Source organism: Pseudorca crassidens, chromosome 2 (genome assembly GCF_039906515.1).
Source record: "Pseudorca crassidens isolate mPseCra1 chromosome 2, mPseCra1.hap1, whole genome shotgun sequence".
Taxonomy (NCBI): Eukaryota; Metazoa; Chordata; class Mammalia; order Artiodactyla; family Delphinidae; genus Pseudorca; species Pseudorca crassidens.
The window spans coordinates 116546152-116573980 of record NC_090297.1 but is presented as its reverse complement, the minus strand read 5'-3'; the positions used below and the strand labels follow the sequence as shown (position 1 = coordinate 116573980).

At 61.9% G+C, this 27829-nt stretch overlaps 17 non-coding genes across 17 annotated transcripts; 11 read left to right on the top strand and 6 right to left on the bottom strand.

Annotated features, from left to right (window-relative positions):
* Nucleotides 1-3048: 3048 nt before the first annotated feature.
* TRNAD-GUC (transfer RNA aspartic acid (anticodon GUC)) lies at nucleotides 3049-3120 on the top strand. The gene has a single exon. It is a non-coding gene; the product is annotated as a tRNA-Asp (tRNA).
* Nucleotides 3121-3970: 850 nt separating this feature from the next.
* TRNAG-UCC (transfer RNA glycine (anticodon UCC)) lies at nucleotides 3971-4042 on the top strand. Its single transcript has one exon. It is a non-coding gene; the product is annotated as a tRNA-Gly (tRNA).
* Nucleotides 4043-4324: 282 nt separating this feature from the next.
* TRNAE-CUC (transfer RNA glutamic acid (anticodon CUC)) lies at nucleotides 4325-4396 on the top strand. Its single transcript has one exon. It is a non-coding gene; the product is annotated as a tRNA-Glu (tRNA).
* Nucleotides 4397-8446: 4050 nt separating this feature from the next.
* On the bottom strand, nucleotides 8447-8517 carry TRNAG-GCC (transfer RNA glycine (anticodon GCC)). The gene has a single exon. It is a non-coding gene; the product is annotated as a tRNA-Gly (tRNA).
* A 1137-nt stretch (nucleotides 8518-9654) lies between these two features.
* TRNAL-CAG (transfer RNA leucine (anticodon CAG)) lies at nucleotides 9655-9737 on the bottom strand. Its single transcript has one exon. It is a non-coding gene; the product is annotated as a tRNA-Leu (tRNA).
* Nucleotides 9738-10309: 572 nt separating this feature from the next.
* Nucleotides 10310-10381, top strand: TRNAD-GUC (transfer RNA aspartic acid (anticodon GUC)). Its single transcript has one exon. It is a non-coding gene; the product is annotated as a tRNA-Asp (tRNA).
* Nucleotides 10382-11214: 833 nt separating this feature from the next.
* On the top strand, nucleotides 11215-11286 carry TRNAG-UCC (transfer RNA glycine (anticodon UCC)). The gene has a single exon. It is a non-coding gene; the product is annotated as a tRNA-Gly (tRNA).
* Nucleotides 11287-11572: 286 nt separating this feature from the next.
* TRNAE-CUC (transfer RNA glutamic acid (anticodon CUC)) lies at nucleotides 11573-11644 on the top strand. The gene has a single exon. It is a non-coding gene; the product is annotated as a tRNA-Glu (tRNA).
* A 4047-nt stretch (nucleotides 11645-15691) lies between these two features.
* On the bottom strand, nucleotides 15692-15762 carry TRNAG-GCC (transfer RNA glycine (anticodon GCC)). Its single transcript has one exon. It is a non-coding gene; the product is annotated as a tRNA-Gly (tRNA).
* Nucleotides 15763-16899: 1137 nt separating this feature from the next.
* Nucleotides 16900-16982, bottom strand: TRNAL-CAG (transfer RNA leucine (anticodon CAG)). The gene has a single exon. It is a non-coding gene; the product is annotated as a tRNA-Leu (tRNA).
* A 572-nt stretch (nucleotides 16983-17554) lies between these two features.
* On the top strand, nucleotides 17555-17626 carry TRNAD-GUC (transfer RNA aspartic acid (anticodon GUC)). The gene has a single exon. It is a non-coding gene; the product is annotated as a tRNA-Asp (tRNA).
* An 833-nt stretch (nucleotides 17627-18459) lies between these two features.
* Nucleotides 18460-18531, top strand: TRNAG-UCC (transfer RNA glycine (anticodon UCC)). Its single transcript has one exon. It is a non-coding gene; the product is annotated as a tRNA-Gly (tRNA).
* Nucleotides 18532-18817: 286 nt separating this feature from the next.
* On the top strand, nucleotides 18818-18889 carry TRNAE-CUC (transfer RNA glutamic acid (anticodon CUC)). Its single transcript has one exon. It is a non-coding gene; the product is annotated as a tRNA-Glu (tRNA).
* Nucleotides 18890-22933: 4044 nt separating this feature from the next.
* Nucleotides 22934-23004, bottom strand: TRNAG-GCC (transfer RNA glycine (anticodon GCC)). The gene has a single exon. It is a non-coding gene; the product is annotated as a tRNA-Gly (tRNA).
* Nucleotides 23005-24136: 1132 nt separating this feature from the next.
* Nucleotides 24137-24219, bottom strand: TRNAL-CAG (transfer RNA leucine (anticodon CAG)). The gene has a single exon. It is a non-coding gene; the product is annotated as a tRNA-Leu (tRNA).
* Nucleotides 24220-24789: 570 nt separating this feature from the next.
* Nucleotides 24790-24860, top strand: TRNAD-GUC (transfer RNA aspartic acid (anticodon GUC)). The gene has a single exon. It is a non-coding gene; the product is annotated as a tRNA-Asp (tRNA).
* A 1184-nt stretch (nucleotides 24861-26044) lies between these two features.
* Nucleotides 26045-26116, top strand: TRNAE-CUC (transfer RNA glutamic acid (anticodon CUC)). Its single transcript has one exon. It is a non-coding gene; the product is annotated as a tRNA-Glu (tRNA).
* The last annotated feature ends 1713 nt before the right edge of the window (nucleotides 26117-27829 follow it).

Here is a 27829-nt window from a genome sequence, read left to right as displayed (position 1 = left end):
TTACGGTTACCAAAGGGGAAAGGCGGGGAGGGATAAATTGAGAGTTTGAGATTGATACCAAGCAGGGCCCTGTGGGGCTCCTGGGCACAAAGCCTTTCTGTGTCCCCCATGTCTTTGATTACAGGAAATAGCCTTCATTCAGCCTCCAGGACCTTCCCTAAGTTCCAACTGGCAGATTCAAGCATTGTTAATTAGGAAAGGGAGGGGATGCAAGACCAGGGAGAAACAAACTGTCAAGAGAAACAATATTGCAGCCTTGGGGCAAGATCCTGGTTGCCCATCAACTAACACATACAACAATATCTTTGAGCTACTTTGCAGATACTGAAACCTCCACCAGATGGGAGAAATTAACGATGGTATGCTGCCCACAAGCATGTAGACCCTGGACCAGTTGAAGGTTGATGATGCTAACTTCTACTTACCTTACCACCAAGCCATCAGAAGAATCTCCACAAACTGATAATACCTTATTTGAACATTACTGTAAAACTTCTCACTATCCTCTCCAAGTGGGTACACAGAGCTTTTTTTTTTTTTTTTTTTTTTTTGCAGTACGCGGGCCTCTCACTGTTGTGGCCTCTCCCGTAGCGGAGCACAGGCTCCGCACGCGCAGGCTCAGTGGCCATGGCTCACGTGCCCAGCCGCTCCGCGGCATGTGGGATCTTCCCGGAGCGGGGCACGAACCCGTGTCCCCTGCATCGGCAGGTGGACTCTCAACCACTGCGCCACCAGGGAAGCCCCCACATAGCTTTTTGATGGAGGAGCCCACTGTGTCCCCCTTTGCCTGGCAAAGTAATAAACCTATCTTTTTCTACTTCACCCAAAACTCTGTCTCCGAGATTTGATTCGGCACTGGTGTACAGAGAAGCTGTGCTTTCGGCATCAAGATCAGCATGTACGCACTACTGTCTATAAAAAGGGTAAACAACAAGGACCTGCTGTATAGCATAGGGAACTAGTTTCATTATTTTGTAATGAACTATAATGGAAAAGAATCTGAAAAAGAATACATATCTATTCTTTTAATTATATATTCAATTATATTTCAATTAAAAAGTCAACTCTACTTCAATAAAAAAATTTTTTCTAAAGGTTTGGCTTAATTGCAAAATGAGGAGACAGATTAAAGTTATCTCCTTGCCATGAACCTCCCAGTAAAGATTTTCCTTTTATAAAAAGCCGGTGATCTACTGGTTAGGATTCTGGGCTTTCACTTCCTTGGCCAGGGTTCAACCCATGGTGGGACACTGAAATCACACAAACCCTGCAGCGTGGCCAAAAAATAAGTAAATAAATAAAATAAAAATAAAAAGCCAGTGATATAATAGTGGCTTCATGCTAGATGGGCAACAGGCCTTTTGTTAAGTACAAAGATTGTCACAATTCTGAAAATGGACATATCAGATTTGTCATTTCATCCCATATAATTTAGAAAAAGAAAAATAGGAAGAAAAAAATATATATGTTAAATGAATGGCACTAATTCAGAAGTGTTAGGACAATAAACTAAGTGAGAAAGTCCCAAGAATGTGCTAAAATGTGGAACCCAGTAAGTGAATACCAGCTACCTAAAAAACACGACCATGATGTGTAGATGCCTCTCAACTGCCTACCAATTTCCTGCCCGAAGCAGTGGCAATCGACGACCATCACAAACTAAATCATTACCACCACCAGTACCACTAGACTGGGAACCACCAGGACCACAGGAGCACCACATCTTGTAGATCTTGTTGTTGTGGTAGATCACTCTCCCGAACCTTCCGCAGTCGCCTCCAGCGCTGAGGGTGCCAGGACTCAACACAAACACCACCACCCTCACCGCTAAGCCCCACCTCACCACACCCCTGCCCACCACCACCCCCTTTACAACAAACAGCAGCATCAGCGCCCACACAACACCAGAACCAGAGGCCACCACCAGCAGCACCAGCGCCAAGACCACAGCACCAGCTGCACCAGCACCTCACAAGGAAAGAAGGGGTGGGTGGTCAGAGGGGAGGGGCGTCACGGGGGAAGCAGTGCTGCTGGAGAGTCCAAACACAGGCGGGGGCGTTTGCGCGTGGCCACAGCCTCGGCGGGGAGAGGCGCCGCCCCGGCCACTGGTGTTGGGGGCTGAGGCAAGCGTCCGAAAAGGAAGACACGGGACGTCGAAGGCCTTGAGTGGGCGCTCGCAAAAATGCAGCTAGCAGCTCTGTCCAGGGAGAGGGAGAAGGTTGCCTGCCACGGCTTGGAGTGGAGGTGCTGGGAGTGCGTTAGGTGTTGTCGGGTCCACAAGGCCGCAGAGCTACCGTGGGCGAAAAAGGAGATGGGGACGGTGGTAGGCTGAGAGAAAGAAGACAAAAGCACAACTGGAAGGCACTAAAAGACTCCGGTAAGGCCAGAGGCATTTGTTAGGAAAAGGATTCGAACCGACGCTTACACGAGAGACTGCGACTTGAACGCAGCGACTTACACCGCTCGGCCATCCTGACGGCGGGCCTGGGCGTGCGCGTGGCCGCTCGGCTGGCTGGAACACGACGCGAAGCGAAGCCCGGTGCCCTTGGCGGGACGCTGTGCTCCGGGCCAGGCACGCGGCCGTGTGGGGGAGCGACGGAGCGGGCGCGCGGCGGCCGACGGGGAGCAAGGCCAGACGACGCGCCTGGCTCCGCCGCGGTGGCGCCCTCGCCCAGCCCTGGCCCCGGACTGAAACGGGCCGCGTGTTGCCAGCCCCTGCCGCCGGCCCCCACCCGCGCCTCTCCTCGCCGGCCATGGCCAGGCGCGCGCCCACCCCCTCCTCGCAACCTTGCTTTCGGTCTCGGGCCCCCTCCTCCCGGCGCGATCCCCGCGTCGGAGGCAATAAGCAGCGCGCAGTCGAAGCTTTCAGCGCCACTTGGGTCCGGGTCCCTGTCGGGTCGGGGGCTGCTGCTTTGGAGGACGCGGTTGGTGTGGCGTTGGGTCGGCTCGGGCACGTGCCGGGCGCCCGTGGTGGGCAGGGCCCGGAGGGCACGGGGAGGCGTCGGCAGGCAGCCCGAGAGCGTCCGGGCGCGGGGGCGGTGGCCGCCGTCCTCGTTAGTATAGTGGTGAGTATCCCCGCCTGTCACGCGGGAGACCGGGGTTCGATTCCCCGACGGGGAGGCAACACGCCCCCTTTTGGTGGCTGGCGCCGCTCTCTGTCCCGCCGCCTATCTCCCAAGGACCCTGCTTGTCCGCCCTGTGCCCTCCGTCCTCCAGCGAGGCGCAGGGCCCCAGCGCGTGCCCAGCCTGCCCATCCTCGACACCCTCCAGCCCTCCAGCCCTTCCTCGTCGCCGGGCACTCGGTCGACACGGCCGAGCGACGGCCTCCTCTGGACACCACAAGCTCTCGATGACGTTGCGGCCCGCCCAAAGTGGCTGTCTCCGTGGGCTCCTTGCGTCGCGACGCAAGGCTGCGCAGCTATGCACAGCTGCATAGGTGCCCAGCTGCCGGGACGGGTGGGAGGCGGATGAGTGCCGTCCCCTGTCGGTGCGGGAAGTGGCCTGGCCAGGCGCCGGGTGGAGAAGGGCTTTGGCGAGCCGGGGTGCTGGAAGATGCGTGCGCCGGGGGCGGGGGCGGGCCGCGGCGTGGAGCCGAGGGACCTGGAGCAGCAAGGCAGCGAGAGCGCCACCCTGAGGCGATCGGGCGGGTGGTCTAGGGCAGCTTCGTGGGGCTGGCGCGGGTGGGGCGCCGGGGGGCCTTGGTGGCGTCTGTGACGTCACAGAGCTGCCGGCCGGCGTGGCGTCGGGGCAGGGCTGCTCCAAGCGGCGGCGGCGGCGGCGGCGGCGGCGGCTGAGGAGGAGGAGGAGGACGAGGAAGAGAAAGGGGAGCAGAAGGAGGAAGAGAAGGAGGAGGAGTCGGAAGAGAAGGAGTCGGAGGAGGAGGAGGAGGAGGAGGGGGAGGAGGAAGCGGCGGCGAGAGTGCGCTCGGGCGAGCCCGGTGCCGGCGTCTCGGGGCGGCCCGGGCTGTGCAGCGTTGGTGGTATAGTGGTGAGCATAGCTGCCTTCCAAGCAGTTGACCCGGGTTCGATTCCCGGCCAACGCAGCGGGCTGACCTTTTGCCGCGCTCCGCGGGCGGCCGGCCGGCCGGCCGGGGGCCTGTGAGGGAGAGCTGGGAGCAGGGAGCTCGGCGGCCCTAGCGGCTCTTCTTGTGTGTGCGAGAAGCAGGCGCGCAGTGTTCTGAGGGTGCTGCAAGCAGGAAGGACGGGAGGACACGTGGATTGCCAGGGGCGGCGCGTGGCTGGACTTGGAAAGGCCGGGTCTTGGCGCCAAGGTGGCGCCGAGCGGCTGCTATGGGTCGAGCAGGAGGCGTGTTAGAGCCCGACGCTCCCTGGTGGTCTAGTGGTTAGGATTCGGCGCTCTCACCGCCGCGGCCCGGGTTCGATTCCCGGTCAGGGAAGCCTTTCTTCTTCCTCTCTACCTCACACCGTCCACATCCCGCTTTTAGGCCACGCTTGCTCCGCGGCCTCGGCGTCGCGCCCTGCCCGACAACAGCCGCCCGGTGCCCTGCACCTGCAGCCCAAGCCCTGCCAGGCAACGTCCACCCTCCCTGCCCGGCCACACCTTTTGGCCGCACTGGCGCGCGCCCACTCGAGGCCTTCGACGTCCCGTGTCTTCGTTTTCACACGCTTGCCTCAGCCCCAAACACGAATGGCCGGGGCGGCGCCTCTCCCCGCCGAGGCTGTGTCCACGAGCAAACGCCCCCGCCTGTGTTTGGACTCTCCAGCAGCACTGCTTCTCCCCCACGGCGACAGCGGCGGCGGCACCGACGGCGCTGTCACACGCGGTGCCTTCTGACAGCGCCGGATCCCCTGTGGAAAGGAGCACCGGTGCGCAGACGGGTGCTTCGCAACACCGCAGCAGGTTTCCTGAACGCCCTTGCCGGTGCCTTGGGGGTGGCTGACAGTGTGGGATGAAGGTGTTTGTGGCCGTGGTCGGTGGCCACCCCACGCGGGCTAGGGAACGGAGCAGAACGAGCCCATGGAGAGAGGGCGGCGGTGGGCCGCGTGCTGGGAGGTGCGAGGAAGGACCTGGGGTGTCTGGCTGGAGCGCGGGCAGGAGCGGGAGGTGTTGGGCTGGCGGGGACCTGGCCCGGGAGAGCGGCTGGCCGCTCAGGCAGGGGCTCAGCAGAAGCTTGGTGTGGTGGTGGTACCCGGCCGGGCACGTGTTTGCGGGTGGGTCAGATCAGGGGGCGGAGTGGGCCTGGAGTAGGGTGAGTCTGAGGAGCGCTGGCAGAAGTGAGACTTCCGGGCAGGACATGTGACAGGCGGGCCTGGGATACAAGGGGCAGGTGGCGGGGAGAGGGGTCAGGGCCTGCAGGCTGGGGGGAAGGGCGGGGTGTGTGAACGGGCTGTGGGGCGTGGAAGATGGTGGGAGAGGACCCCTTCGCGGTGGGGTGGCGGGTGAGCGCCCCAGACTGGTGTGCTGTGCGGCAAGGTGGTCAGGCCAAGCAATGGGTTGTTACTGGGGGCGGTGGGTAGGAGGCGGGCAAGAGAACAACAGAAACGGAGTGCACCACAGGGGCTAGGTGGGGGTCCGAATCGGGTGGGGGCATTCTACTGCCCCAGAGACACACATCACCTCTCATCGGGAGAAACCATCCAGCCTCAGGTGTGTGTGGCGGCGGGGGTGGGGGGAGGAGGGGTTGAGGTTGAAAGAGGCCAAGGGAGAGGTCCCGTCTGATCCAGCAATCCCACTCCTGGGTACGTACCCGGAAATGGCGAAACAAGAGTTCAGAAAGGCCCAGGCACCTCCATGTTCACAGCGGCACTATTTGCACTAGCCAAGACACGGAAAAAAACCCAAGTGCCCGTCAACGGGTGGCCAGTACAAGAAGAGGTCGTATCTATGTAGTACGAGCTATCACTCAGCCATCAATAAAAAAGAATGAACTATTGCCATTTGCTGCCACAAGACTGCTCCCCGAGAATATTACGCTTCGTGAAGTATGTCCGACAGAGAAACACAAAGATACGTGGAATCTCAAAAGTACTACCACTGAATCTATGTGCGAAACAGAAACAGGCTCACAGACCTGGAAAACACAGTGATGGTTACCCGAGGGAAAAAGGAGGGGTGGAGGGATAAATTAGGAGCTCGATGAACCGATACACAGTACTTCATATAAAGGAGATAAGCAACAAGGATTTACAGAATAACACAGGGAATGATATTCAATATCCTGCAATAACCTATACTGGAAATCAATCTGAAACAATATTAGACATGGAAAACAGTATCCCCTTTGCTGTACACCTGAAACTAACTCCATGTGGTTACTCAACTCTTCTTCCTAAACCACAAGTACTAGTCCTTAAAAGTAAGTAAGTAAATAAATAAATATATAAATAAATAAATAGGAGAAACTGAGCCATCAGATGATCCAGCAATCGCCGTCGTGGGTACACAGCCGCCAAAGAGAAAAACTGTTGTTTGGAGAGATCCACGCACCCCCGTGTTTGTAGCTGCGCTACGTGCCACAGCCAAGACACAGAAAAAGCCCATGTGCCCATCAGCAGTCGGCTGACAGAAAAGGATGTGGTATATATGTACTGGGGAGTATTACTCAGCCATTTCAGAAAATGAAATATTGCCATTTGCCACACTAAGGATGGTCCTAGAGATTATTACACTTGGTGAAGTAAGTCTGACAGAGAAGCACAAAGATACGTGGAATCTAAAACGTAATAGAAAAGAATGTATGTGCAAAAGAGAAACAGACTCCCAGACAGAGAAAACACACTGATGGTTACCCGAGGAGAAAGGCAGGGGTGGAGACATAAATTAGGAGCTGCGATGAACAGATACACCGTACTTCATATAAAAGACATAAGCAGGGGGCTTCCCTGGTGGCGCAGTGGTTGAGAGTCTGCCTGCCGATGCAGGGGACACGGGTTCGTGCCCCGGTCCGGGAAGATCCCACATGCCGCGGAGCGGCTGGGCCCGTGAGCCATGGCCGCTGAGCCTGCGCGTCCGGAGCCTGTGCTCCGCAACGGGAGAGGCCACAGCAGTGAGAGGCCCGCGTACTGCAAAAAAAAAAAAAAAAAAAAAAAGACATAAGCAACAAGGATTTCCAGTATAACACAGGGAATGATATTCAATATCGTGTAGTAAGCTATCATGGAAAGCAATCTGAAACGTTATTAGACATGGGAAACAGTATCTGCTTTGCTGTGCAATATTACTTTGCTGTGGAATATTACTCAGCCATACAAAAGAGTGAGATACTGCCATTTGCACCAAGAAGGAGGGACCTAGAGTATATTACACTCAGCGACGTAAGTCAGGCAGAGAAGCACAAAGATACGGGGACTCTAAAGCGTACTACAAACGAACGTATGTGCCAAAGAGAGACAGACACACAGACATAGAAAACACACTGTTCGTTACCCAAGGGGAAAGTGTAGGGCAGGGGAAATTCCGGAGCTGTGATTAACAGAGAGGAAGTACTATACATAAAGCACACAAGCAACAAGGATTTACCGTACAGCACAGGGAACTGTATTCATGTGTCGTGATAACGTATAACGGAAAATAACCTGGAAAAGGACATATAACTGAATCACTTTGCTGTACACCAGAAAGTAACACAATGTTTAAACCAACCATACTGCTACGAAAAGGAGAAGACGACGAAGGGGGAAACAAGAGGGCAACGGGACAGAGGCAAGGGCAGGATCCTTGACAACGTAGGATTTGGAAAGGATCGGGGGGGAAAAGTGGCGAGATAGGAGGGGGGAGGGGGGTGTTTGTGGGAATAGGCAGGAGGCTGAGGTGGTGGTGCTGGGGGTGCTGTCCCGAGGGCTGATGCTGTTGGTGGGAGCAGAGGTTCAGGGGAGGGGGTGGTGTTTGTCGTGCTGGTGGCGCTGGTGGCAGTAGCGGTGGAGGAGCGGGCCGGTGTTGGAAACGTGTTTCTGTTGAGGGTCAAAACGTGAATCTAGAGTGTAGTCTGCGATGATAGTGTGGACTTCTTTGGAACTCCTCGTGCAAGTGAGCGCTTTTGGGACTCTCTAGGAAACTGGGATGTATCGCTCCCAGAGGTGGCGACTTGCTTGCTGCTGGTTGTGCAAAGATAGTATAATTTTCGGAGTGGGGGCAGAGTGAGGCAGAGAGCTTGGACACGTGGCGAAAGGTGAAGAGGTTGGGCTGTGCGGGTGCCAGCGTGGGGTGTTCCTTACGGTGACAAGCGGGACACAAGCGGGGTCGGGGTCAGGAAGAGAACAAGGACAAGGAAGGGGTCTGGGCGAAAGAGTGGCTGAGCCCGCGAGGTGTCAGGTCCTGGAGGCCTGGCTCCCGGGTGTGTGTGGGGTGGGGGCGTCTGCGTGGGAAGGACAGGGGCCGGGAAGGTACGGTGGTGAGCGAGCTGTTGCAGGACCGGTGCCTTGAGTGTGGCAGCTGGGAAACCCAGCTCCGCTTTGGGGCTGCGGGCACCAAAAGGGGACGCTGCGTCTGCATGGGCCGGGAATCGAACCCGGGCCTCCCGCGTGGCAGGCGAGAATTCTACCACTGAACCACCCATGCACCGATGGCCGCCGGCGCCCGCCGCTGCCCCAGCGGCGCCCAACGCTGCCCCAGCGGCGCTCGCCGCCAACCGCCGGACCCTGGTCACTGCTCGCCGCGTGGGCATGGGCTCCATTTGAGCAGGAGGCCGACGGGCCACCTGAATGAGAGGCTCCGGGCACTCTGGCGACCCCAGGGCGCGAGGCGGTCGGAAGCACCGAAGGATGGAGGGACGCAGGCGGGCTCGGCCCGTCCTGCGCTTTCTCTGCCGTCCACGGGCTCGGCCCGTCCTGCGCTTTCTCTGCCGTCCACGGAGCCGATTGACTGTCGGTGTCGCCAGGCGAAGCCAGGAGGCGAACCGGCCTGGCCCGCGCCCGAATCCCGGTCAGGGCAGGCGAGGCGTGGCCGGTGCGGCTGAGCACCGACGTTCCTCTCAGCCGCCGCCCGGCTCCGACGCAGGCAGGCAGGCAGGCAGGTGTGGTCCGGCCAGGGTCCCAAGGCGAAAAAGCACCGAGGGCACGCACCACAAGGCAGTCAGGACGCTGTCGGCGGCCACCTCGCTGTGGCTGTGGAGGGAATGGAATGGGCAGGCAGGCCGTTGGGTCTGGCGGGAAGGACAGGATGTTGGAAAGAGGGAGAGCTGCTGCTGGCGGAAGTGGAAGAAAGGCTGTGAGAACGAGTCCGCTGTTCACCAGGCAGAAGTCGGAGGGCGGGCGAGGCGTGGAGGGCTTTCCACACGCGGCCGTTCTGCGTGTGGCGGTGGGGGCGGGGTGGGGCGGGGGAGAGGCCGTGGGTGGGAGGGGCGAAGGCAGGCAGGCAGGCAGGCAGGCAGGAAGACCAGCAGCAGCAGCCGCCAGCAGGTGAGGAAAGATGTGCTGCGAAGGACTGAAGGGCTTCCTGGTGTGGGTGCAGGTAGGAGGGGGCGTAGGAGCTGGCGGGGAGGGCGTTTTTCCGGAAAGCCCGTGGCCGGAGGGTTCGTAGCGGGCCGTTTCTGCCAGGCCCGCGGCCGTGGCTGAGAAGGTCCCGCGTCTGAGAGGCGTGGATGTCCGGGCCGCAGTTTGGAGAGGCGGCAAGAGTGCAAGGCGCGAACGGACTGGAAGGCAGTAAAGCGCTGCCATAGGGCCGGGTGCGTTTGTCGGGCGGGCCAAAAGGCTGGCTTGTCAGGAGTGGGATTCGAACCCACGCCTCCAGGGGAGACTGCGACCTGAACGCAGCGCCTTAGACCGCTCGGCCATCCTGACGGCGGGCCTGGGCGTGCGCGTGGCCGCTCGGCTGGCTGGGACCCGACGCGACGCGCAGCCCGGTGCCCTTGGCGGGACGCGGTGCTCCGCGCCAGGCGCGCGGCCGTGTGGGGGAGCGACGGAGCGGGCGCGCGGCGGCCGACGGGGAGCAAGGCCAGACGACGCGCCTGGCTCCGCCGCGGTGGCGTCCTCGCCCAGCCCTGGCCCCGGACGGAGCCGGGCCGCGTCTTGCCAGCCCCTGCCACCGGCCCCCACCCGCGCCTCCCCTCGCCGGCCATGGCCAGGCGCGCGCCCACCCCCTCCTCGCAGCCTTGCTTTCGGTCTCGGGCCCCCTCCTCCCGGCGCGATCCCCTCGTCGGAGGCAATAGGCAGCGCGCACTCGGAGCTTTCAGCGCCACTCGGGTCCGGGTCCCTGTCGGGTCGGGGGCTGCTGCTTTGGAGGACGCGGTTGGTGTGGCGTTGGGTCGGCTCGGGCACGTGCCGGGCGCCCGTGGTGGGCAGGGGGCCGGAGGGCAGGGGGAGGCGTCGGCAGTCAGCCCGAGAGCGTCCGGGCGCGGGGGCGGTGGCCGCCGTCCTCGTTAGTATAGTGGTGAGTATCCCCGCCTGTCACGCGGGAGACCGGGGTTCGATTCCCCGACGGGGAGGCAACACGCCCCCTTTTGGTGGCTGGCGCCGCTCTCTGTCCCGCCGCCTATCTCCCAAGGACCCTGCTTGTCCGCCCTGTGCCCTCCGTCCTCCAGCGAGGCGCAGGGCCCCAGCGCGTGCCCAGCCTGCCCACCCTCGACCCCCTCCAGCCCTTCCTCGTCGCCGGGCACTCAGTCGCCACGGCCGAGCGACGGCCTCCTCTGGACACCACAAGCTCTCGATGACGTTGCGGCCCGCCCAAAGTGGCTGTCTCCGTGGGCTCCTTGCGTCGCGACGCAAGGCTGCGCAGCTATGCACAGCTGCATAGGTGCCCAGCTGCCGGGACGGGTGGGAGGCGGATGAGTGCCGTCCCCTGTCGGTGCGGGAAGTGGCCTGGCCAGGCGCCGGGTGGAGAAGGGCTTTGGCGAGCCGGGGTGCTGGAAGATGCGTGCGCCGGGGGCGGGGGCGGGCCGCGGCGTGGAGCCGAGGGACCTGGAGCAGCAAGGCAGCGAGAGCGCCACCCTGAGGCGATCGGGCGGGTGGTCTAGGGCAGCTTCGTGGGGCTGGCGCGGGTGGGGCGCCGGGGGGCCTTGGTGGCGTCTGTGACGTCACAGAGCTGCCGGCCGGCGTGGCGTCGGGGCAGGGCTGCTCCAGGCGGCGGCGGCGGCGGCGGCTAAGGAGGAGGAGGACGACGAGGAAGAGAAAGGGGAGCAGGAGGAGGAAGAGAAGGAGGAGGAGTCGGAAGAGAAGGAGTCGGAGGAGGAGGAGGAGGAGGAGGGGGAGGAGGAAGCGGCGGCGAGAGTGCGCTCGGGCGAGCCCGGTGCCGGCGTCTCGGGGCGGCCCGGGCTGTGCAGCGTTGGTGGTATAGTGGTGAGCATAGCTGCCTTCCAAGCAGTTGACCCGGGTTCGATTCCCGGCCAACGCAGCGGGCTGACCTTTTGCCGCGCTCCGCGGGCGGCCGGCCGGCCGGCCGGCCGGGGGCCTGTGAGGGAGAGCTGGGAGCAGGGAGCTCGGCGGCCCTAGCGGCTCTTCTTGTGTGTGCGAGAAGCAGGCGCGCAGTGTTCTGAGGGTGCTGCAAGCAGGAAGGACGGGAGGACACGTGGATTGCCAGGGGCGGCGCGTGGCTGGACTTGGAAAGGCCGGGTCTTGGCGCCAAGGTGGCGCCGAGCGGCTGCTATGGGTCGAGCAGGAGGCGTGTTAGAGCCCGACGCTCCCTGGTGGTCTAGTGGTTAGGATTCGGCGCTCTCACCGCCGCGGCCCGGGTTCGATTCCCGGTCAGGGAAGCCTTTCTTCTTCCTCTCTACCTCACACCGTCCACATCCCGCTTTTAGGCCACGCTTGCTCCGCGGCCTCGGCGTCGCGCCCTGCCCGACAACAGCCGCCCGGTGCCCTGCACCTGCAGCCCAAGCCCTGCCAGGCAACGTCCACCCTCCCTGCCCGGCCACACCTTTTGGCCGCACTGGCGCGCGCCCACTCGAGGCCTTCGACGTCCCGTGTCTTCGTTTTCACACGCTTGCCTCAGCCCCAAACACGAATGGCCGGGGCGGCGCCTCTCCCCGCCGAGGCTGTGTCCACGAGCAAACGCCCCCGCCTGTGTTTGGACTCTCCAGCAGCACTGCTTCTCCCCCACGGCGACAGCGGCGGCGGCACCGACGGCGCTGTCACACGCGGTGCCTTCTGACAGCGCCGGATCCCCTGTGGAAAGGAGCACCGGTGCGCAGACGGGTGCTTCGCAACACCGCAGCAGGTTTCCTGAACGCCCTTGCCGGTGCCTTGGGGGTGGCTGACAGTGTGGGATGAAGGTGTTTGTGGCCGTGGTCGGTGGCCACCCCACGCGGGCTAGGGAACGGAGCAGAACGAGCCCATGGAGAGAGGGCGGCGGTGGGCCGCGTGCTGGGAGGTGCGAGGAAGGACCTGGGGTGTCTGGCTGGAGCGCGGGCAGGAGCGGGAGGTGTTGGGCTGGCGGGGACCTGGCCCGGGAGAGCGGCTGGCCGCTCAGGCAGGGGCTCAGCAGAAGCTTGGTGTGGTGGTGGTACCCGGCCGGGCACGTGTTTGCGGGTGGGTCAGATCAGGGGGCGGAGTGGGCCTGGAGTAGGGTGAGTCTGAGGAGCGCTGGCAGAAGTGAGACTTCCGGGCAGGACATGTGACAGGCGGGCCTGGGATACAAGGGGCAGGTGGCGGGGAGAGGGGTCAGGGCCTGCAGGCTGGGGGGAAGGGCGGGGTGTGTGAACGGGCTGTGGGGCGTGGAAGATGGTGGGAGAGGACCCCTTCGCGGTGGGGTGGCGGGTGAGCGCCCCAGACTGGTGTGCTGTGCGGCAAGGTGGTCAGGCCAAGCAATGGGTTGTTACTGGGGGCGGTGGGTAGGAGGCGGGCAAGAGAACAACAGAAACGGAGTGCACCACAGGGGCTAGGTGGGGGTCCGAATCGGGTGGGGGCATTCTACTGCCCCAGAGACACACATCACCTCTCATCGGGAGAAACCATCCAGCCTCAGGTGTGTGTGGCGGCGGGGGTGGGGGGAGGAGGGGTTGAGGTTGAAAGAGGCCAAGGGAGAAGTCCCGTCTGATCCAGCAATCCCACTCCTGGGTACGTACCCGGAAATGGCGAAACAAGAGTTCAGAAAGGCCCAGGCACCTCCATGTTCACAGCGGCACTATTTGCACTAGCCAAGACACGGAAAAAAACCCAAGTGCCCGTCAACGGGTGGCCAGTACAAGAAGAGGTCGTATCTATGTAGTACGAGCTATCACTCAGCCATCAATAAAAAAGAATGAACTATTGCCATTTGCTGCCACAAGACTGCTCCCCGAGAATATTACGCTTCGTGAAGTATGTCCGACAGAGAAACACAAAGATACGTGGAATCTCAAAAGTACTACCACTGAATCTATGTGCGAAACAGAAACAGGCTCACAGACCTGGAAAACACAGTGATGGTTACCCGAGGGAAAAAGGAGGGGTGGAGGGATAAATTAGGAGCTCGATGAACCGATACACAGTACTTCATATAAAGGAGATAAGCAACAAGGATTTACAGAATAACACAGGGAATGATATTCAATATCCTGCAATAACCTATACTGGAAATCAATCTGAAACAATATTAGACATGGAAAACAGTATCCCCTTTGCTGTACACCTGAAACTAACTCCATGTGGTTACTCAACTCTTCTTCCTAAACCACAAGTACTAGTCCTTAAAAGTAAGTAAGTAAATAAATAAATATATAAATAAATAAATAGGAGAAACTGAGCCATCAGATGATCCAGCAATCGCCGTCGTGGGTACACAGCCGCCAAAGAGAAAAACTGTTGTTTGGAGAGATCCACGCACCCCCGTGTTTGTAGCTGCGCTACGTGCCACAGCCAAGACACAGAAAAAGCCCATGTGCCCATCAGCAGTCGGCTGACAGAAAAGGATGTGGTATATATGTACTGGGGAGTATTACTCAGCCATTTCAGAAAATGAAATATTGCCATTTGCCACACTAAGGATGGTCCTAGAGATTATTACACTTGGTGAAGTAAGTCTGACAGAGAAGCACAAAGATACGTGGAATCTAAAACGTAATAGAAAAGAATGTATGTGCAAAAGAGAAACAGACTCCCAGACAGAGAAAACACACTGATGGTTACCCGAGGAGAAAGGCAGGGGTGGAGACATAAATTAGGAGCTGCGATGAACAGATACACCGTACTTCATATAAAAGACATAAGCAGGGGGCTTCCCTGGTGGCGCAGTGGTTGAGAGTCTGCCTGCCGATGCAGGGGACACGGGTTCGTGCCCCGGTCCGGGAAGATCCCACATGCCGCGGAGCGGCTGGGCCCGTGAGCCATGGCCGCTGAGCCTGCGCGTCCGGAGCCTGTGCTCCGCAACGGGAGAGGCCACAGCAGTGAGAGGCCCGCGTACTGCAAAAAAAAAAAAAAAAAAAAGACATAAGCAACAAGGATTTCCAGTATAACACAGGGAATGATATTCAATATCGTGTAGTAAGCTATCATGGAAAGCAATCTGAAACGTTATTAGACATGGGAAACAGTATCTGCTTTGCTGTGCAATATTACTTTGCTGTGGAATATTACTCAGCCATACAAAAGAGTGAGATACTGCCATTTGCACCAAGAAGGAGGGACCTAGAGTATATTACACTCAGCGACGTAAGTCAGGCAGAGAAGCACAAAGATACGGGGACTCTAAAGCGTACTACAAACGAACGTATGTGCCAAAGAGAGACAGACACACAGACATAGAAAACACACTGTTCGTTACCCAAGGGGAAAGTGTAGGGCAGGGGAAATTCCGGAGCTGTGATTAACAGAGAGGAAGTACTATACATAAAGCACACAAGCAACAAGGATTTACCGTACAGCACAGGGAACTGTATTCATGTGTCGTGATAACGTATAACGGAAAATAACCTGGAAAAGGACATATAACTGAATCACTTTGCTGTACACCAGAAAGTAACACAATGTTTAAACCAACCATACTGCTACGAAAAGGAGAAGACGACGAAGGGGGAAACAAGAGGGCAACGGGACAGAGGCAAGGGCAGGATCCTTGACAACGTAGGATTTGGAAAGGATCGGGGGGGAAAAGTGGCGAGATAGGAGGGGGGAGGGGGGTGTTTGTGGGAATAGGCAGGAGGCTGAGGTGGTGGTGCTGGGGGTGCTGTCCCGAGGGCTGATGCTGTTGGTGGGAGCAGAGGTTCAGGGGAGGGGGTGGTGTTTGTCGTGCTGATGGCGCTGGTGGCAGTAGCGGTGGAGGAGCGGGCCGGTGTTGGAAACGTGTTTCTGTTGAGGGTCAAAACGTGAATCTAGAGTGTAGTCTGCGATGATAGTGTGGACTTCTTTGGAACTCCTCGTGCAAGTGAGCGCTTTTGGGACTCTCTAGGAAACTGGGATGTATCGCTCCCAGAGGTGGCGACTTGCTTGCTGCTGGTTGTGCAAAGATAGTATAATTTTCGGAGTGGGGGCAGAGTGAGGCAGAGAGCTTGGACACGTGGCGAAAGGTGAAGAGGTTGGGCTGTGCGGGTGCCAGCGTGGGGTGTTCCTTACGGTGACAAGCGGGACACAAGCGGGGTCGGGGTCAGGAAGAGAACAAGGACAAGGAAGGGGTCTGGGCGAAAGAGTGGCTGAGCCCGCGAGGTGTCAGGTCCTGGAGGCCTGGCTCCCGGGTGTGTGTGGGGTGGGGGCGTCTGCGTGGGAAGGACAGGGGCCGGGAAGGTACGGTGGTGAGCGAGCTGTTGCAGGACCGGTGCCTTGAGTGTGGCAGCTGGGAAACCCAGCTCCGCTTTGGGGCTGCGGGCACCAAAAGGGGACGCTGCGTCTGCATGGGCCGGGAATCGAACCCGGGCCTCCCGCGTGGCAGGCGAGAATTCTACCACTGAACCACCCATGCACCGATGGCCGCCGGCGCCCGCCGCTGCCCCAGCGGCGCCCAACGCTGCCCCAGCGGCGCTCGCCGCCAACCGCCGGACCCTGGTCACTGCTCGCCGCGTGGGCATGGGCTCCATTTGAGCAGGAGGCCGACGGGCCACCTGAATGAGAGGCTCCGGGCACTCTGGCGACCCCAGGGCGCGAGGCGGTCGGAAGCACCGAAGGATGGAGGGACGCAGGCGGGCTCGGCCCGTCCTGCGCTTTCTCTGCCGTCCACGGGCTCGGCCCGTCCTGCGCTTTCTCTGCCGTCCACGGAGCCGATTGACTGTCGGTGTCGCCAGGCGAAGCCAGGAGGCGAACCGGCCTGGCCCGCGCCCGAATCCCGGTCAGGGCAGGCGAGGCGTGGCCGGTGCGGCTGAGCACCGACGTTCCTCTCAGCCGCCGCCCGGCTCCGACGCAGGCAGGCAGGCAGGCAGGTGTGGTCCGGCCAGGGTCCCAAGGCGAAAAAGCACCGAGGGCACGCACCACAAGGCAGTCAGGACGCTGTCGGCGGCCACCTCGCTGTGGCTGTGGAGGGAATGGAATGGGCAGGCAGGCCGTTGGGTCTGGCGGGAAGGACAGGATGTTGGAAAGAGGGAGAGCTGCTGCTGGCGGAAGTGGAAGAAAGGCTGTGAGAACGAGTCCGCTGTTCACCAGGCAGAAGTCGGAGGGCGGGCGAGGCGTGGAGGGCTTTCCACACGCGGCCGTTCTGCGTGTGGCGGTGGGGGCGGGGTGGGGCGGGGGAGAGGCCGTGGGTGGGAGGGGCGAAGGCAGGCAGGCAGGCAGGCAGGCAGGAAGACCAGCAGCAGCAGCCGCCAGCAGGTGAGGAAAGATGTGCTGCGAAGGACTGAAGGGCTTCCTGGTGTGGGTGCAGGTAGGAGGGGGCGTAGGAGCTGGCGGGGAGGGCGTTTTTCCGGAAAGCCCGTGGCCGGAGGGTTCGTAGCGGGCCGTTTCTGCCAGGCCCGCGGCCGTGGCTGAGAAGGTCCCGCGTCTGAGAGGCGTGGATGTCCGGGCCGCAGTTTGGAGAGGCGGCAAGAGTGCAAGGCGCGAACGGACTGGAAGGCAGTAAAGCGCTGCCATAGGGCCGGGTGCGTTTGTCGGGCGGGCCAAAAGGCTGGCTTGTCAGGAGTGGGATTCGAACCCACGCCTCCAGGGGAGACTGCGACCTGAACGCAGCGCCTTAGACCGCTCGGCCATCCTGACGGCGGGCCTGGGCGTGCGCGTGGCCGCTCGGCTGGCTGGGACCCGACGCGACGCGCAGCCCGGTGCCCTTGGCGGGACGCGGTGCTCCGCGCCAGGCGCGCGGCCGTGTGGGGGAGCGACGGAGCGGGCGCGCGGCGGCCGACGGGGAGCAAGGCCAGACGACGCGCCTGGCTCCGCCGCGGTGGCGTCCTCGCCCAGCCCTGGCCCCGGACGGAGCCGGGCCGCGTCTTGCCAGCCCCTGCCACCGGCCCCCACCCGCGCCTCCCCTCGCCGGCCATGGCCAGGCGCGCGCCCACCCCCTCCTCGCAGCCTTGCTTTCGGTCTCGGGCCCCCTCCTCCCGGCGCGATCCCCTCGTCGGAGGCAATAGGCAGCGCGCACTCGGAGCTTTCAGCGCCACTCGGGTCCGGGTCCCTGTCGGGTCGGGGGCTGCTGCTTTGGAGGACGCGGTTGGTGTGGCGTTGGGTCGGCTCGGGCACGTGCCGGGCGCCCGTGGTGGGCAGGGGGCCGGAGGGCAGGGGGAGGCGTCGGCAGTCAGCCCGAGAGCGTCCGGGCGCGGGGGCGGTGGCCGCCGTCCTCGTTAGTATAGTGGTGAGTATCCCCGCCTGTCACGCGGGAGACCGGGGTTCGATTCCCCGACGGGGAGGCAACACGCCCCCTTTTGGTGGCTGGCGCCGCTCTCTGTCCCGCCGCCTATCTCCCAAGGACCCTGCTTGTCCGCCCTGTGCCCTCCGTCCTCCAGCGAGGCGCAGGGCCCCAGCGCGTGCCCAGCCTGCCCACCCTCGACCCCCTCCAGCCCTTCCTCGTCGCCGGGCACTCAGTCGCCACGGCCGAGCGACGGCCTCCTCTGGACACCACAAGCTCTCGATGACGTTGCGGCCCGCCCAAAGTGGCTGTCTCCGTGGGCTCCTTGCGTCGCGACGCAAGGCTGCGCAGCTATGCACAGCTGCATAGGTGCCCAGCTGCCGGGACGGGTGGGAGGCGGATGAGTGCCGTCCCCTGTCGGTGCGGGAAGTGGCCTGGCCAGGCGCCGGGTGGAGAAGGGCTTTGGCGAGCCGGGGTGCTGGAAGATGCGTGCGCCGGGGGCGGGGGCGGGCCGCGGCGTGGAGCCGAGGGACCTGGAGCAGCAAGGCAGCGAGAGCGCCACCCTGAGGCGATCGGGCGGGTGGTCTAGGGCAGCTTCGTGGGGCTGGCGCGGGTGGGGCGCCGGGGGGCCTTGGTGGCGTCTGTGACGTCACAGAGCTGCCGGCCGGCGTGGCGTCGGGGCAGGGCTGCTCCAGGCGGCGGCGGCGGCGGCGGCTAAGGAGGAGGAGGACGACGAGGAAGAGAAAGGGGAGCAGGAGGAGGAAGAGAAGGAGGAGGAGTCGGAAGAGAAGGAGTCGGAGGAGGAGGAGGAGGAGGAGGGGGAGGAGGAAGCGGCGGCGAGAGTGCGCTCGGGCGAGCCCGGTGCCGGCGTCTCGGGGCGGCCCGGGCTGTGCAGCGTTGGTGGTATAGTGGTGAGCATAGCTGCCTTCCAAGCAGTTGACCCGGGTTCGATTCCCGGCCAACGCAGCGGGCTGACCTTTTGCCGCGCTCCGCGGGCGGCCGGCCGGCCGGCCGGCCGGGGGCCTGTGAGGGAGAGCTGGGAGCAGGGAGCTCGGCGGCCCTAGCGGCTCTTCTTGTGTGTGCGAGAAGCAGGCGCGCAGTGTTCTGAGGGTGCTGCAAGCAGGAAGGACGGGAGGACACGTGGATTGCCAGGGGCGGCGCGTGGCTGGACTTGGAAAGGCCGGGTCTTGGCGCCAAGGTGGCGCCGAGCGGCTGCTATGGGTCGAGCAGGAGGCGTGTTAGAGCCCGACGCTCCCTGGTGGTCTAGTGGTTAGGATTCGGCGCTCTCACCGCCGCGGCCCGGGTTCGATTCCCGGTCAGGGAAGCCTTTCTTCTTCCTCTCTACCTCACACCGTCCACATCCCGCTTTTAGGCCACGCTTGCTCCGCGGCCTCGGCGTCGCGCCCTGCCCGACAACAGCCGCCCGGTGCCCTGCACCTGCAGCCCAAGCCCTGCCAGGCAACGTCCACCCTCCCTGCCCGGCCACACCTTTTGGCCGCACTGGCGCGCGCCCACTCGAGGCCTTCGACGTCCCGTGTCTTCGTTTTCACACGCTTGCCTCAGCCCCAAACACGAATGGCCGGGGCGGCGCCTCTCCCCGCCGAGGCTGTGTCCACGAGCAAACGCCCCCGCCTGTGTTTGGACTCTCCAGCAGCACTGCTTCTCCCCCACGGCGACAGCGGCGGCGGCACCGACGGCGCTGTCACACGCGGTGCCTTCTGACAGCGCCGGATCCCCTGTGGAAAGGAGCACCGGTGCGCAGACGGGTGCTTCGCAACACCGCAGCAGGTTTCCTGAACGCCCTTGCCGGTGCCTTGGGGGTGGCTGACAGTGTGGGATGAAGGTGTTTGTGGCCGTGGTCGGTGGCCACCCCACGCGGGCTAGGGAACGGAGCAGAACGAGCCCATGGAGAGAGGGCGGCGGTGGGCCGCGTGCTGGGAGGTGCGAGGAAGGACCTGGGGTGTCTGGCTGGAGCGCGGGCAGGAGCGGGAGGTGTTGGGCTGGCGGGGACCTGGCCCGGGAGAGCGGCTGGCCGCTCAGGCAGGGGCTCAGCAGAAGCTTGGTGTGGTGGTGGTACCCGGCCGGGCACGTGTTTGCGGGTGGGTCAGATCAGGGGGCGGAGTGGGCCTGGAGTAGGGTGAGTCTGAGGAGCGCTGGCAGAAGTGAGACTTCCGGGCAGGACATGTGACAGGCGGGCCTGGGATACAAGGGGCAGGTGGCGGGGAGAGGGGTCAGGGCCTGCAGGCTGGGGGGAAGGGCGGGGTGTGTGAACGGGCTGTGGGGCGTGGAAGATGGTGGGAGAGGACCCCTTCGCGGTGGGGTGGCGGGTGAGCGCCCCAGACTGGTGTGCTGTGCGGCAAGGTGGTCAGGCCAAGCAATGGGTTGTTACTGGGGGCGGTGGGTAGGAGGCGGGCAAGAGAACAACAGAAACGGAGTGCACCACAGGGGCTAGGTGGGGGTCCGAATCGGGTGGGGGCATTCTACTGCCCCAGAGACACACATCACCTCTCATCGGGAGAAACCATCCAGCCTCAGGTGTGTGTGGCGGCGGGGGTGGGGGGAGGAGGGGTTGAGGTTGAAAGAGGCCAAGGGAGAAGTCCCGTCTGATCCAGCAATCCCACTCCTGGGTACGTACCCGGAAATGGCGAAACAAGAGTTCAGAAAGGCCCAGGCACCTCCACGTTCACAGCGGCACTATTTGCACTAGCCAAGACACGGAAAAAAACCCAAGTGCCCGTCAACGGGTGGCCAGTACAAGAAGAGGTCGTATCTATGTAGTACGAGCTATCACTCAGCCATCAATAAAAAAGAATGAACTATTGCCATTTGCTGCCACAAGACTGCTCCCCGAGAATATTACGCTTCGTGAAGTATGTCCGACAGAGAAACACAAAGATACGTGGAATCTCAAAAGTACTACCACTGAATCTATGTGCGAAACAGAAACAGGCTCACAGACCTGGAAAACACAGTGATGGTTACCCGAGGGAAAAAGGAGGGGTGGAGGGATAAATTAGGAGCTCGATGAACCGATACACAGTACTTCATATAAAGGAGATAAGCAACAAGGATTTACAGAATAACACAGGGAATGATATTCAATATCCTGCAATAACCTATACTGGAAATCAATCTGAAACAATATTAGACATGGAAAACAGTATCCCCTTTGCTGTACACCTGAAACTAACTCCATGTGGTTACTCAACTCTTCTTCCTAAACCACAAGTACTAGTCCTTAAAAGTAAGTAAGTAAATAAATAAATATATAAATAAATAAATAGGAGAAACTGAGCCATCAGATGATCCAGCAATCGCCGTCGTGGGTACACAGCCGCCAAAGAGAAAAACTGTTGTTTGGAGAGATCCACGCACCCCCGTGTTTGTAGCTGCGCTACGTGCCACAGCCAAGACACAGAAAAAGCCCATGTGCCCATCAGCAGTCGGCTGACAGAAAAGGATGTGGTATATATGTACTGGGGAGTATTACTCAGCCATTTCAGAAAATGAAATATTGCCATTTGCCACACTAAGGATGGTCCTAGAGATTATTACACTTGGTGAAGTAAGTCTGACAGAGAAGCACAAAGATACGTGGAATCTAAAACGTAATAGAAAAGAATGTATGTGCAAAAGAGAAACAGACTCCCAGACAGAGAAAACACACTGATGGTTACCCGAGGAGAAAGGCAGGGGTGGAGACATAAATTAGGAGCTGCGATGAACAGATACACCGTACTTCATATAAAAGACATAAGCAGGGGGCTTCCCTGGTGGCGCAGTGGTTGAGAGTCTGCCTGCCGATGCAGGGGACACGGGTTCGTGCCCCGGTCCGGGAAGATCCCACATGCCGCGGAGCGGCTGGGCCCGTGAGCCATGGCCGCTGAGCCTGCGCGTCCGGAGCCTGTGCTCCGCAACGGGAGAGGCCACAGCAGTGAGAGGCCCGCGTACTGCAAAAAAAAAAAAAAAAAAAAGACATAAGCAACAAGGATTTCCAGTATAACACAGGGAATGATATTCAATATCGTGTAGTAAGCTATCATGGAAAGCAATCTGAAACGTTATTAGACATGGGAAACAGTATCTGCTTTGCTGTGCAATATTACTTTGCTGTGGAATATTACTCAGCCATACAAAAGAGTGAGATACTGCCATTTGCACCAAGAAGGAGGGACCTAGAGTATATTACACTCAGCGACGTAAGTCAGGCAGAGAAGCACAAAGATACGGGGACTCTAAAGCGTACTACAAACGAACGTATGTGCCAAAGAGAGACAGACACACAGACATAGAAAACACACTGTTCGTTACCCAAGGGGAAAGTGTAGGGCAGGGGAAATTCCGGAGCTGTGATTAACAGAGAGGAAGTACTATACATAAAGCACACAAGCAACAAGGATTTACCGTACAGCACAGGGAACTGTATTCATGTGTCGTGATAACGTATAACGGAAAATAACCTGGAAAAGGACATATAACTGAATCACTTTGCTGTACACCAGAAAGTAACACAATGTTTAAACCAACCATACTGCTACGAAAAGGAGAAGACGACGAAGGGGGAAACAAGAGGGCAACGGGACAGAGGCAAGGGCAGGATCCTTGACAACGTAGGATTTGGAAAGGATCGGGGGGGAAAAGTGGCGAGATAGGAGGGGGGGAGGGGGGTGTTTGTGGAATAGGCAGGAGGCTGAGGTGGTGGTGCTGGGGGTGCTGTCCCGAGGGCTGATGCTGTTGGTGGGAGCAGAGGTTCAGGGGAGGGGGTGGTGTTTGTCGTGCTGATGGCGCTGGTGGCAGTAGCGGTGGAGAGCGGGCCGGTGTTGGAAACGTGTTTCTGTTGAGGGTCAAAACGTGAATCTAGAGTGTAGTCTGCGATGATAGTGTGGACTTCTTTGGAACTCCTCGTGCAAGTGAGCGCTTTTGGACTCTCTAGGAAACTGGGATGTATCGCTCCCAGAGGTGGCGACTTGCTTGCTGCTGGTTGTGCAAAGATAGTATAATTTTCGGAGTGGGGCAGAGTGAGGCAGAGAGCTTGGACACGTGGCGAAAGGTGAAGAGGTTGGGCTGTGCGGGTGCCAGCGTGGGGTGTTCCTTACGGTGACAAGCGGGACACAAGCGGGGTCGGGGTCAGGAAGAGAACAAGGACAAGGAAGGGGTCTGGGCGAAAGAGTGGCTGAGCCCGCGAGGTGTCAGGTCCTGGAGGCCTGGCTCCCGGGTGTGTGTGGGGGTGGGGGCGTCTGCGTGGAAGGACAGGGGCCGGGAAGGTACGGTGGTGAGCGAGCTGTTGCAGGACCGGTGCCTTGAGTGTGGCAGCTGGGAAACCCAGCTCCGCTTTGGGGCTGCGGGCACCAAAAGGGGACGCTGCGTCTGCATGGGCCGGGAATCGAACCCGGGCCTCCCGCGTGGCAGGCGAGAATTCTACCACTGAACCACCCATGCACCGATGGCCGCCGGCGCCCGCCGCTGCCCCAGCGGCGCCCAACGCTGCCCCAGCGGCGCTCGCCGCCAACCGCCGGACCCTGGTCACTGCTCGCCGCGTGGCATGGGCTCCATTTGAGCAGGAGGCCGACGGGCCACCTGAATGAGAGGCTCCGGGCACTCTGGCGACCCCAGGGCGCGAGGCGGTCGGAAGCACCGAAGGATGGAGGGACGCAGGCGGGCTCGGCCCGTCCTGCGCTTTCTCTGCCGTCCACGGGCTCGGCCCGTCCTGCGCTTTCTCTGCCGTCCACGGAGCCGATTGACTGTCGGTGTCGCCAGGCGAAGCCAGGAGGCGAACCGGCCTGGCCCGCGCCCGAATCCCGGTCAGGGCAGGCGAGGCGTGGCGGTGCGGCTGAGCACCGACGTTCCTCTCAGCCGCCGCCCGGCTCCGACGCAGGCAGGCAGGCAGGCAGGTGTGGTCCGGCCAGGGTCCCAAGGCGAAAAAGCACCGAGGGCACGCACCACAAGGCAGTCAGGACGCTGTCGGCGGCCACCTCGCTGTGGCTGTGGAGGGAATGGAATGGGCAGGCAGGCCGTTGGGTCTGGCGGGAAGGACAGGATGTTGGAAAGAGGGAGAGCTGCTGCTGGCGGAAGTGGAAGAAAGGCTGTGAGAACGAGTCCGCTGTTCACCAGGCAGAAGTCGGAGGGCGGGCGAGGCGTGGAGGGCTTTCCACACGCGGCCGTTCTGCGTGTGGCGGTGGGGCGGGGTGGGGCGGGGGAGAGGCGTGGGTGGGAGGGGCGAAGGCAGGCAGGCAGGCAGGCAGGCAGGAAGACCAGCAGCAGCAGCCGCCAGCAGGTGAGGAAAGATGTGCTGCGAAGGACTGAAGGCTTCCTGGTGTGGGTGCAGGTAGGAGGGGGCGTAGGAGCTGGCGGGGAGGGCGTTTTTCCGGAAAGCCCGTGGCCGGAGGGTTCGTAGCGGGCCGTTTCTGCCAGGCCCGCGGCCGTGGCTGAGAAGGTCCCGCGTCTGAGAGGCGTGGATGTCCGGGCCGCAGTTTGGAGAGGCGGCAAGAGTGCAAGGCGCGAACGGACTGGAAGGCAGTAAAGCGCTGCCATAGGGCCGGGTGCGTTTGTCGGGCGGGCCAAAAGGCTGGCTTGTCAGGAGTGGGATTCGAACCCACGCCTCCAGGGGAGACTGCGACCTGAACGCAGCGCCTTAGACCGCTCGGCCATCCTGACGGCGGGCCTGGGCGTGCGCGTGGCCGCTCGGCTGGCTGGGACCCGACGCGACGCGCAGCCCGGTGCCCTTGGCGGGACGCGGTGCTCCGCGCCAGGCGCGCGGCCGTGTGGGGGAGCGACGGAGCGGGCGCGCGGCGGCCGACGGGGAGCAAGGCCAGACGACGCGCCTGGCTCCGCCGCGGTGGCGTCCTCGCCCAGCCCTGGCCCCGGACGGAGCCGGGCCGCGTCTTGCCAGCCCCTGCCACCGGCCCCCCACCCGCGCCTCCCCTCGCCGGCCATGGCCAGGCGCGCGCCCACCCCCTCCTCGCAGCCTTGCTTTCGGTCTCGGGCCCCCTCCTCCCGGCGCGATCCCCTCGTCGGAGGCAATAGGCAGCGCGCACTCGGAGCTTTCAGCGCCACTCGGGTCCGGGTCCCTGTCGGGTCGGGGCTGCTGCTTTGGAGGACGCGGTTGGTGTGCGTTGGGTCGGCTCGGGCACGTGCCGGGCGCCCGTGGTGGGCAGGGGGCCGGAGGGCAGGGGGAGGCGTCGGCAGTCAGCCCGAGAGCGTCCGGGCGCGGGGCGGTGGCCGCCGTCCTCGTTAGTATAGTGGTGAGTATCCCGCCTGTCACGCGGGAGACCGGGGTTCGATTCCCCGACGGGGAGGCAACACGCCCCCTTTTGGTGGCTGGCGCCGCTCTCTGTCCCGCCGCCTATCTCCCAAGGACCCTGCTTGTCCGCCCTGTGCCCTCCGTCCTCCAGCGAGGCGCAGGGCCCCAGCGCGTGCCCAGCCTGCCCACCCTCGACCCCCTCCAGCCCTTCCTCGTCGCCGGGCACTCAGTCGCCACGGCCGAGCGACGGCCTCCTCTGGACACCACAAGCTCTCGATGACGTTGCGGCCCGCCCAAAGTGGCTGTCTCCGTGGGCTCCTTGCGTCGCGACGCAAGGCTGCGCAGCTATGCACAGCTGCATAGGTGCCCAGCTGCCGGGACGGGTGGGAGGCGGATGAGTGCCGTCCCCTGTCGGTGCGGGAAGTGGCCTGGCCAGGCGCCGGGTGGAGAAGGGCTTTGGCGAGCCGGGGTGCTGGAAGATGCGTGCGCCGGGGGCGGGGGCGGGCCGCGGCGTGGAGCCGAGGGACCTGGAGCAGCAAGGCAGCGAGAGCGCCACCCTGAGGCGATCGGGCGGGTGGTCTAGGGCAGCTTCGTGGGGCTGGCGCGGGTGGGGCGCCGGGGGGCCTTGGTGGCGTCTGTGACGTCACAGAGCTGCCGGCCGGCGTGGCGTCGGGGCAGGGCTGCTCCAGGCGGCGGCGGCGGCGGCGGCTAAGGAGGAGGAGGACGACGAGGAAGAGAAAGGGGAGCAGGAGGAGGAAGAGAAGGAGGAGGAGTCGGAAGAGAAGGAGTCGGAGGAGGAGGAGGAGGAGGAGGGGGAGGAGGAAGCGGCGGCGAGAGTGCGCTCGGGCGAGCCCGGTGCCGGCGTCTCGGGGCGCCCGGGCTGTGCAGCGTTGGTGGTATAGTGGTGAGCATAGCTGCCTTCCAAGCAGTTGACCCGGGTTCGATTCCGGCCAACGCAGCGGGCTGACCTTTTGCCGCGCTCCGCGGGCGGCCGGCCGGCCGGCCGGGGGGCCTGTGAGGGAGAGCTGGGAGCAGGGAGCTCGGCGGCCCTAGCGGCTCTTCTTGTGTGTGCGAGAAGCAGGCGCGCAGTGTTCTGAGGGTGCTGCAAGCAGGAAGGACGGAGGACACGTGGATTGCCAGGGGCGGCGCGTGGCTGGACTTGGAAAGCCGGATCTTGGCGCCAAGGTGGCGCCGAGCGGCTGCTATGGGTCGAGCAGGAGGCGTGTTAGAGCCCGACGCTCCCTGGTGGTCTAGTGGTTAGGATTCGGCGCTCTCACCGCCGCGGCCCGGGTTCGATTCCCGGTCAGGGAAGCCTTTCTTCTTCCTCTCTACCTCACACCGTCCACATCCCGCTTTAGGCCACGCTTGCTCCGCGGCCTCGGCGTCGCGCCCTGCCCGACAACAGCCGCCCGGTGCCCTGCACCTGCAGCCCAAGCCCTGCCAGGCAACGTCCACCCTCCCTGCCCGGCCACACCTTTTGGCCGCACTGGCGCGCGCCCACTCGAGGCCTTCGACGTCCCGTGTCTTCGTTTTCACACGCTTGCCTCAGCCCCAAACACGAATGGCCGGGGCGGCGCCTCTCCCCGCCGAGGCTGTGTCCACGAGCAAACGCCCCCGCCTGTGTTTGACTCTCCAGCAGCACTGCTTCTCCCCCACGGCGACAGCGGCGGCGGCACCGACGGCGCTGTCACACGCGGTGCCTTCTGACAGCGCGGATCCCCTGTGGAAAGGAGCACCGGTGCGCAGACGGGTGCTTCGCAACACCGCAGCAGGTTTCCTGAACGCCCTTGCCGGTGCCTTGGGGGTGGCTGACAGTGTGGGATGAAGGTGTTTGTGGCCGTGGTCGGTGGCCACCCCACGCGGGCTAGGGAACGGAGCAGAACGAGCCCATGGAGAGAGGGCGGCGGTGGGCCGCGTGCTGGGAGGTGCGAGGAAGGACCTGGGGTGTCTGGCTGGAGCGCGGGCAGGAGCGGGGAGGTGTTGGGCTGGCGGGGACCTGGCCCGGGAGAGCGGCTGGCCGCTCAGGCAGGGGCTCAGCAGAAGCTTGGTGCGGTGGTGGTACCCGGCCGGGCACGTGTTTGCGGGTGGGTCAGATCAGGGGGCGGAGTGGGCCTGGAGTAGGGTGAGTCTGAGGAGCGCTGGCAGAAGTGAGACTTCCGGGCAGGACATGTGACAGGCGGGCCTGGGATACAAGGGGCAGGTGGCGGGGAGAGGGGTCAGGGCCTGCAGGCTGGGGGGAAGGGCGGGGTGTGTGAACGGGCTGTGGGGCGTGAAGATGGTGGGAGAGGACCCCTTCGCGGTGGGGTGGCGGGTGAGCGCCCCAGACTGGTGTGCTGTGCGGCAAGGTGGTCAGGCCAAGCATGGGTTGTTACTGGGGGCGGTGGGTAGGAGGCGGGCAAGAGAACAACAGAAACGGAGTGCACCACAGGGGCTAGGTGGGGTCCGAATCGGGTGGGGCATTCTACTGCCCCAGAGACACACATCACCTCTCATCGGGAGAAACCATCCAGCCTCAGTGTGTGTGGCGGCGGGGGTGGGGGGAGGAGGGGTTGAGGTTGAAAGAGGCCAAGGAGAAGTCCCGTCTGATCCAGCAATCCCACTCCTGGGTACGTACCCGGAAATGGCGAAACAAGAGTTCAGAAAGGCCCAGGCACCTCCACGTTCACAGCGGCACTATTTGCACTAGCCAAGACACGGAAAAAAAACCCAAGTGCCCGTCAACGGGTGGCCAGTACAAGAAGAGGTCGTATCTATGTAGTACGAGCTATCACTCAGCCATCAATAAAAAAGAATGAACTATTGCCATTTGCTGCCACAAGACTGCTCCCCGAGATATTACGCTTCGTGAAGTATGTCCGACAGAGAAACACAAAGATACGTGGAATCTCAAAAGTACTACCACTGAATCTATGTGCGAAACAGAACAGGCTCACAGACCTGGAAAACACAGTGATGGTTACCCGAGGGAAAAAGGAGGGGTGGAGGGATAAATTAGGAGCTCGATGAACCGATACACAGTACTTC